This window comes from Nicotiana tabacum, chromosome 8 (genome assembly GCF_000715075.1).
Source record: "Nicotiana tabacum cultivar K326 chromosome 8, ASM71507v2, whole genome shotgun sequence".
Lineage (NCBI taxonomy): Eukaryota > Viridiplantae > Streptophyta > Magnoliopsida > Solanales > Solanaceae > Nicotiana > Nicotiana tabacum.
Window position 1 is genome coordinate 42,276,459 of NC_134087.1, and position 10,434 is coordinate 42,286,892.

Below are 10,434 nucleotides of genomic sequence, written 5' to 3' on the forward strand. Positions count from 1 at the left end.
ATAGCAACGCTTATAATGAGTGGTTGCGCTCTTCCTATATTATTACCCCCTAAATCCGGAAAAGGCATATTTGCGGTAAAACCAGTCGATCAACGGTGTAGTCAGCGGTTCCGTGCCTTTTCCCCTTGAGTTGTTCGCTCAAGTGTACCAGTCTAAAACCTCATAGAAACCTCACTCTATTTAAACTTTGTATGCATCATGGTCAAACCTAGCCAAGTCAGTTATGTTGTCCGCATAATGACTCTTTAAGATAGCCTTGTCCAAAGTCTATTTGGTTTCCCTAAACCCAAACGGACATCCCCATGATCTGTGTTAAGGATGTTGAGAATTTTGAGAATTGACTTAAGTCCAACCTAGATGAGACAAAAATTGTTAACCTGGGAGATGCAGAAAATGTCAAAGAAACATGAATCATCGTTCACTTATCACAGTTAGAAAAGAAGGAATACACAGAATTTCTAAGAGAATATGAGGACATATTCGCCTGGTCGTATGATGACATGACTGGTCTGAGTACATCTATTGTGGCTCACAAATTGCCAACCGATCCAACATGTCCACCAGTAAAACAAAAGATCAAAAAGTTCAAGCCTAATATGAGTCTAAAAATCAAGGAAGAAGACACTAAGCAAGTCGAAGCTAAGGTTCTTAGGGTAATAGAATACCCGACATGGTTAGCTAACATTATGCCAGTACCAAAGAAGGACGAAAAGGTCAGCGTCTATGTCAACTACCGGTATCTCAACCGGTCCAGTCCGAAAGACGACTTCCCCTTGCCAAATATATACATCCTGATCGATAATTGCGCCAAGCATGAATTGTAGTCATTTGTGGATTGTTTTTCTAGGTATCATCAGATCTGGATGGATGAAGAAGATGCTGAGAAAATGGCTTTCATTACGCCGTGGGGAATGTACTATTATAAGATGACGTCGTTTGGGTTAAAGAATGCAGGGGCCACCTACATGAGGGCCATGACTACCATTTTCCACGATATGATACACAAGGAGATTGAGGTATATGTAGATGATGTCATCATCAAGTCCAAGAAATCCCCCGATCACATCGAAGATTTAAGGAAGTTCTTCAATAGACTGTGAAGGTACAACCTAAAACTGAATCCCGTAAAGTGTGTGTTTGGGGTTCCTGATAGAAAATTACTTGGGTTTATTGTGAGTCACCGAGGAATAGAACTGGATCCATCAAAAGTCAAAGCTATTCAAGAATTACCACCGCCAAAGAACAAGAAGGATGTGATGAGTTTCTTGGGAAGGCTTAACTACATCAACCGGTTCATAGCGCAATCTACAATTATATGTGAGCCAATCTTTAAGATGTTGAAGAAGGACGCCGCTACCAAATGGACTGATGACTGCCAGAAATCTTTTGACAGAATCAAGAAATACCTGTCAACACCACCAGTCTTGGTCCTGCCCGAGCCAGGTAGACCTCTATTACTCTAACTTGTAGTATTGGATGGAACGTTCGGTTATGTTCTAGGGTAGCATGATGACGGGGAGGAAAGAGAGGGCCATCTATTACCTCAGTAAGAAGTTCACCCCGTACGAGGCCTGGTACTCTCTGTTAGAGCGCACCTGTTGTGTTTTGACTTGGGTAGCTCAGAAGTTGAGGCATTATTTCTGTTCCTATATTACATATCTCATATCAAGGATGGATCCTTTGAAGTACATCTTTCAGAAGCCCATGCCCACTGGCAAGCTAGCCAAGTGGCAAATCCTGGTGAGTGAGTTCGACATTATTTACGTAACTCAGAAAGCGGTCAAGGGACAAGCACTAGTAGAACAATTTGCTGAGAATCCCGTGGATGGGGAATACGAACCCCTAAAAATGTATTTTCCTAACGAAGAGGTATCACTCATAGGAGAAAATATTGCAGAATCCTATGACAGTTGGAGAATGTTTTTCGATGGAGCATCAAATTTCAAAGGAGTTGGCATAGGAGCGGTCCTAGTATCAGAAACCGGTCAGCATTATTCGGTGTGTTTTCCAAACTCAGGTTCCCGTGCACTAACAATATGGGCGAGTATGAAGCTTGCATCCTATGGCTCAAAAAGGCCATTGACATGAAAATTCAAGAATTGTTAGTGATTGGAGATTCGAACCTACTTATACATCAGGTGCGTGAAGAATGGGCAACCAAGAATTCCAAGATACTCCTGTACCTGCATTATGTATAGGAATTGAGGAAAAGGTTCACAAAGATGGAATTCCAGCATGTTCGAAGAATCCAGAATGAGTTTGCCGATGCGTTGGCTACCCTATCATCCATGATACAACATCCAGACAAAAACTTCATCGATCCCATTCCAATAAATATCCATGATCAGCCAACTTACTGTGCCCACGTCGAAGAAGAACCAGATGGAAAGTATTGGTTTCATGATATCAAGGAATATTTGGCAAAAGGCGAGTACCCAGAATTTGCAAACCCCACTCAGAAATGCACACTTCGGAGAGTGTCCAACAATTTCTTTCATAGCAGAGGAATCTTGTATAGGAGGACTCCCGCTTTGGGACTATTAAGGTGTGTCGACTCAAAGGAAGTATCCAAGCTACTAGAGGAAATTCATGTCGGGACATGTGGTCCACATATGAATGATTTTCTCTTAGCCAAGAAGATACTCCAGGCTGGTTACTTTTGGATGACTATGGAAACGGACTGCATCCAGTATGTCCGGAAATGCCACCGTAGTTAGATACATGTAGACATGATAAAGGTACCTCCAAATAATCTTAATGCAACAAGTTCACCTTGGCCATTTGCCGCCTGGGGGATGGATGTTATTGGACAAATCGAGCCTGCCACTTCCAATAGACATAGATTTATCATGGTAGCAATTGACTATTTCACCAAATGGGTCGAAGTAGTATCGTACAGGGCAGTAACCAAGAATGTCGTGGCAGACTTTGTTCGTGACCGCATTGTTTGTCGATTCGGGATTCCAGAGTCGATCATTAATGATAATGGCTCCAACCTTAACAATGACTTGATGAAAGCTATGTGTGAAACCTTCAGGATCAAACACAAGAATTCCACAACGTACAGACCTCAGATGAATAGGTTCGTAGAAGCCGCCAAAAAGAATATCAAGAAGATATTGAGGAAAATGATAGAGAAGCATAAACAGTGGCATGAGAAGTTATTATTTGCTTTACTGGGGTATTGCACCTCAGTTCACACATCAACCGACGCAACACCCTATATGCTGGTTTACGATACAGAGGCAGTCATTCCCGCTGAGGTAGAAATTTCCTCTCTTAAAGATCATGTAGGAAGCTGAGCTCGATGACGTAGAGTGGTTGAAAAGTCGTTACGAGCAACTATCCCTTAAAGACGGAAAAAGAATAAATGCGGTTTTCCATGGTTAACTTTACCAGAACAGAATATCCAGAGCCTTCAACAAAAGAGTCAAGCCGAGACAGTTCACACCGGAACAGCTGGTGTTAAAGAAAATTTTTCCATACCAGGATGAAGCCAAAGGGAAGTTCTCTCCCAATTGGCAGGGTCCATACATGGTTCACCGGGTTCTGACAGGAGGAGCCCTCATACTCGCAGAAATGGACAGAGAAGTCTGGCCAAAGCCGATCAATTCTGATGCAGTCAAGCGTTACTATGTGCGATCTTTATACTTTCTTTATATGATGTAATTTGAACCACACCTAACTTGATTCCTGTTTAAGAGGGGATACGTAGGCAGCCTTATGAGTTCGGTCACAATTTTATAAGATTTTCATTTACCCCGCAATTGGAAACTGGGGCAGAATTTTCAGGAGGACCCTCAAAATTCCAAAGTAATTTCAGCCGATCGTCGCAGGCAACAGTCAGAAGCATCGACCCATTAAACTGGGGTAGAAGTTTGAGGAGGACCCTCAAAATTCTGTAGCAAGAGAGGTTGCAATGTCCCGAACCACATCATAGTCATCGATTCATCTAAAAAAGTATTATTATTATGTCATATTTTTACGAAATCGTGCATGTTTACTACTGAAATAGTTTTGTTTAGCAACGCTACTCCAATGATACATACAGTATCACTAGATCAAAGCGGAGTAGGTCAAGCAGAGCCAGCGGGGATATGAACTAACCTCCCCCTTTACAAAACTCGTGATTTTTCTTTAGATGCAGGCACTTGGATTGTGCAATCATCAAACATACCATACACTCACGAGACAAACATTGTTCAGGAATACAACTCTCAGAACCGTTGCACTTACCCACACTTGCTATCCATATATACCAATGACATTTCGTGTGTCACAATGTCCCCAACAATCACAATATCGTAACATGATATCAGCTAAGAAAGCTCTATTACCACTTGCCATTTTATTTCTTGCATAAGGCTACCATTCCGCCTTCCGAGACTAAACACTATCTTTATCTGCATTTTCTGCATTGCATAAGGCTACCATTCTGCCTTCCGAAGTTAAGCTCTACCTCCACTTGCATCTGCATGGCTGAAAGATCGCCACCTACTACAATTGCATGGCTGAAAGATCGCCACATCATCTTGGTCTACATGGTTGAAATATCTCCACCTACTACATTTGCATGGCTAAAAGATCGTCGCCTCATCTACATTTGCATGGCTGAAAGATCGCTGCCTCATCTACATTTGCATGGCTAAAAGATCGCCACCTCATCTACATTTGCATGGCTAAATGATCACCACCTACTACGTTGCATGGCTGAAAGATTGCCACCTACTACATTACATGGCTGAAAGATCGCCACCTACTGCATCCGCATGGCTGAAAGATCGCCACATACTATATCTCATGGGTTGAAAAATTGCCTCATACTGTAACCGCATGGCTGGAAGATCGCTAAATTATCCAAAGGCATCATCGTTCCAAGTCACCATTTTCATAGCCCGAGAACACCATGTCATGGCCTGAGGATCCCTTTTAATTTTCTCGCGTTCCATTATTCAATGGCATCATGGCTCGGAGGCACCATCTTCATATCCCGAGAGCATCATTTCATGGCCTGCGAATCCTTTATTACACATTTCATAGCCCAGGACATCATGGTCTAAGGACGTCATTCTAACCGTCCGAAGACAATCTTCATGGTCCGACGGAAAATTGCATCATGCTTAAATCTATGCACGATATATGCTTTTATTGCTTATTTGCAGGTAAACTGGCAAGCAACGCCCATCTCGGCAGGAGCGATCCCGTTCCAATTCCCACAACCCTATTAGACCTTCTCCATTCACCCTGTCCTGGATATTGCGTCCTTTCTCAAAAGTCTTCATGTCCTAAACCTCTTCTAACCGTTTCGCTCGGTCAAAATTGGCCATCATATCTTTACCCGACAACTCTTTCATCCTTCCCGGGTAAAGAGGGGCAGTTGTTGATACCCAATTTTTTCCTGTATATTTTTATATACAAAGTACTTTCAAAATAGCATAAATATACATGTATAAGTATGTTCAAATGTTTTATCATTTTTTCCTATTTTTTTAAAAGATGTTTAAACCAATTTATTCCCCTATTTTACTCATAAAAAACCAATATTAATTCCCAAAATTATCATTTTTGGTGATTCATTTGTTGGATCCTCATATTTTTACTAAAATATAGCTAAGATAATTTTTGCATATTTTTACAAATTTATTTAGTATTTTTAAAACTAAATTACATGTAATTGCAATGTTAGCCTCTTTTAGATTTAATTACGTTTATATCTATAAAAAAATTAAGTTCAGTATTTTAAATTTGATAATTATGTACTATAAATCATTTTAGTACCTTTAATTTATTTATAGAAATTATTTTACTATTTTTTATAAATCAAATAGGAAAAATTGGCTATTTAAATATTAGCCCCATTTTATTTCAATTATAGTCCGATTTTGAACCCCAATTTGAAGCCCAATTACCCTAACCAAATTCCTATTCAAACCGACCCACAACCCATTTAACCCACCCGGACTCCCATCTAATCCCAGCCGTTGATCGTTTAGATCAACGACTCCCATTAATCCTTTCCTAATTAAACCCAAAGACCCCCAAACGCTTTTCATTCCTCATAATCTGCCGCCTCTGAAACCCCTTCTCTCCCAAATCCTCTCTAGAACCACATCAAACCCTAGATGCCACCACCCTAATCCGCTCAAATCCACGGCCTTCCAAGGTCATCGGAGACTTGTATCAACCTCCCATGGCCCCTATGTGTTCGTTCCTGTGGTCTCATGACTAGATCCTAAAAGGGTTTTGTCCAGTCTTGGTTCGATGACTATTATCCAGTCGTCTCTGACCTTTCTCCGGCCAGCCATGGCTATTCGAGTCAAACATTTGACTCTCCTGCTTAGATCGATGGTTTTTAAGGTCTTTCTTGTCACTTGGGGTTCTTCTGAAATCCTAACCTCTAAGGTTATTTATATTTCTCTTAGATCTTCTTTAGATCTATGTTTGCTTTGGACTTCTAAGCATTTTTCTCGAAGTTTCTTTTTAAAACTCTGCTTTGAAAACCCCTTATCTTTTCTGATTAGGGTTCTTGTTAAGCTATTTGAAAACTTTTCTCTAATTTTTGACATGTTTTGCTATGTTTGCTCATCTTGTTCTTCTACCTGAGTTTGCATGTTAAAATCCCTAATTTCTTTTGACTGTTTATTAGACGAATTCTTATTTGCTTGAGTGTTGTACGATTTGTTTGTTTATCCTCTTTTAAAACTCTATTGTTGTTGAAAATCCTATGGCTTTGAGTCTGAGACTGTTCGTTTAAGTGCATGAATCGATTTGAAGTTCTTTATTTCAAAACCTTTTATTCCTTTGTGTGATTCTTCTGACTTTGGTTTTCTGTCATCTCTAAAACTCGATTATGCTCGAAACCCTAATTTTTAAAAGGGGTTTTCCTCACCTGCTACTGTGATATCTTCACATACCTTTGATATTCTATGTTTTCTTCACTACTGATTCAATGTCACTTGACCTACTAGACAATCATGCTTCGAATGTTGCTATCTACTAAATTTTGTGCTACTATTGTATGCTATTTCCCTTTGCTAACATGCTTGGCCTCACATTTATAGTGTTTATGCACCTTATTTATATGTTGAGTTTCCTTCTTTGACTGATCTTCAAACTTATGACTGATTTCAAACTTTTCCTTTGTGAAATTCTGATTTCACTCGCCTTTAAGGTTAACTGATCTCTTTTCCTGTTTTGCCTTTCTGAATCATTTCCAAAATTAAGAATATTTTTGTACCTAGACTCGATTGCTTACTTAATGTTTTACTACTTCTTTTATGGCAACTGTCAGCCTACTGACAAATTGATTTTCTTCCTTATTTTGAACCTGTCACTGCCCGTTAAGCAAGTGATCCCTTAATTAAAGGCAATCACTTGTATAATTGATTCTGAATCATGATTGTTTCCATGTTTGTAGCTTATTACCTCTCTCTTACTCATTTTCAAAAACTATAAATACCTTGTACTTCTTTTCTTTCAAGGACACGAACACAAGGCATAAACACTTGAGTTCAAACACACACTCCACTAAATCTCTCTTTTTTCTCTATTACTACTATATTGCTGCCTTACCTAGCCAGCTGAAAGCCAAGGCTAGGCTTTGGGAAACTTGCTTATTTTTCTCTGTATTTACATTTCTTACTGGTATGTTCTAATTAAGCTTCTGCACCAATAACACCATGCTTATTTATTGTTTCTTACATCCTTGCTTGTCTACTATTTGTATTTAACCCAGAACTATTATTAAAGCATGTTGTAACTTCCCCTTTTTCCTGTTTTGAATAATGTATCATGACTTCTGAATCCTAAATCCCTACCCCAATGTGTTTAATATTTGTGGTTGGTTTGGGGCGTGACAGCATTGGACATTGATGTGCATAACCTGAACCTAATTCCCCTGGGATCATAACCTCCATGTTTATCTCATATGTTGTGATTGGGTTATAGGCATGTTAGCACTTCCCATTGCTGTACATGCCCAATGCTAACCCATACCTAAGTGTATAGGCTCATTGCAATGGACTCCCAATCCCCTGACCCCTTTGTATGAAATTGTTAACTCTATAAAATGCTAATGGCTGTCTCCTTATCATCCTTTCCCCTCCTCTATTCTCTAAGTTCTTGAAACTCTATTTCTACACTTTCACCATCTTCTCAGGCTTAAGTTCTACCCCCCTTATATGAGCCCTGCCTTGGGACCCATGAGCTCTCTCTGAACTTGGACACATAAGGGCTGGCATTTCCATACTGCACTCATTTGGGTGTGAGCACTGCCCAGGGTCCTAGTGAGACCCTTAGGGAACTCTGACACACTCAAGTCTGAGAAAGGCTTTGTATCAATGGCATTTTTGAGGTGGTTTATTCCATAACTCAAAGAGGAAGTCAAGAATCAGGCTTTCTCTAGTTGTAACTTTTCTTTGTACATTTCTGATGTAATTCATTATTTCTGGTTTGTAATAATTTGTAATAAACATTTGGGGGCTGGCTAGTGAAAAGGGTTGGGTAACTATGTATGCTCGAGGGTAGGAGGCATGCCTATAGGATTGTTTTAATTTTTTTGTGTTCAATTCTGCATTTTTTAGACACCATGTCTGTAGGGTTTATCTCAATTTCTTCATGGTCAATGTCACACCTAGATAACCTGCCTATAGGATTTATTTACATACTGCATGCCACTTAGATATCATGTTTTAGGTTCTAAACGACTATAAATAAGTGTCATGTTCATAATATCGAAATTAGTAATATATAGAAATCATGCCTATAGGGATTCCCAAGTAAATTTGTTCATTTCCATTCACATTAAATATTAGATATCATATCCATAGGGTTTAAAATCAGCAATAGTAGATACAATCGCCTGTATAATCTGAAACTAGTCCAATTTAAGATTAGTCTATTCTGAATCAGTTTTAAATAATCTAATTCCCTTCTTTAACGAGGTTTAGCAAGCATGCATATAGGATTTCAAACAATTCATTTTGAGTTATTACTTTTTCACCTCATTGTGAATCAATTAGATATCATGCCTATAGGATCCCATCTAAACACTTAGGCAAGCCTTAGAGTAATAAGCATAAAAAACTGAATCCACCTTTGTTAATTGCTACAACCAGCAGGCAGGCCTGATTTAGACTTCTTATCTGAGTTATGTAATAAACAGATCTGCTTCAATAATCAAACTCCTCTCGTTTTTAGTATTTTAATCAGACCTAAAAAGTATATGCAAGTCATGCTAGTTTTGTGCTTTTATTTAAGGAGGTGTATATGGGCATTTATCTATTTATATGCTTTCCACAACATGCAGTATGTGTTTTGTATGTCACCTTAGATTTTTACCCTTTGAAACCAATCATCCTAATATCCCTCCCCTTTAGGAATAGTAGTCCTAAGCTCCTCTAGGGCTGATAAGAATGGGACGGGTAATAGCATGCAATAGTAATCGAGACCAATCCATGCTTTAATACCTTAACGGGGTGGGAAGGGTAGATATGGATATGATGACCGGTGCGTTAATACCACGTATATCCCTTTTTTGAAGAGTTTCATACCGGGTATCGCATTGATGTGATCCACATTAAATATAAACCTAGGACTCCCTTTCCCTTTATTTGCAAACTCCTTTTAAAACTCTTCTTTTAATTGTTCTTTCTTTTTATGCGTTTAAATCCCCTAATATTTGAGCCCATACTTTTCTATTTGCTAAATTCACAATAAATTGTCTGGCCGGGAATCACACTAGTGGTTCTCGAGGGGTGCCTAACACCTTCCCCTTGGGATAATTTTAAGCCCATACCCTATCTCTGGTTATTGAAATGAAACTTAGAATTGAACTCCATTAGTGTCCTAATGCACCTTAAATCATTAGGTGGCGACTTTTCAAAATTGCAAAACTCCGCTCCCAGATCTGCTTCAATAATCAAACTCCTCTCGTTTTTAGTATTTTAATCAGACCTAAAAAGTATATGCAAGTCATGCTAGTTTTGTGCTTTTATTTAAGGAGGTGTATATGGGCATTTATCTATTTATATGTTTTCCACAACATGCAGTATGTGTTTTGTATGTCACCTTAGATTTTTACCCTTTGAAACCAATCATCCTAATATCCCTCCCCTTTAGGAATAGTAGTCCTAAGCTCCTCTAGGGCTGATAAGAATGGGACGGGTAATAGCATGCAATAGTAATCGAGACCAATCCATGCTTTAATACCTTAACGGGGTGGGAAGGGTAGATATGGATATGATGACCGGTGCGCTAATACCACGTATATCCCTTTTTTGAAGAGTTTCATACCGGGTATCGCATTGATGTGATCCACATTAAATATAAACCTAGGACTCCCTTTCCCTTTATTTGCAAACTCCTTTTAAAACTCTTCTTTTAATTGTTCTTTCTTTTTATGCGTTTAAATCCCCTAATATTTGAGCCCATACT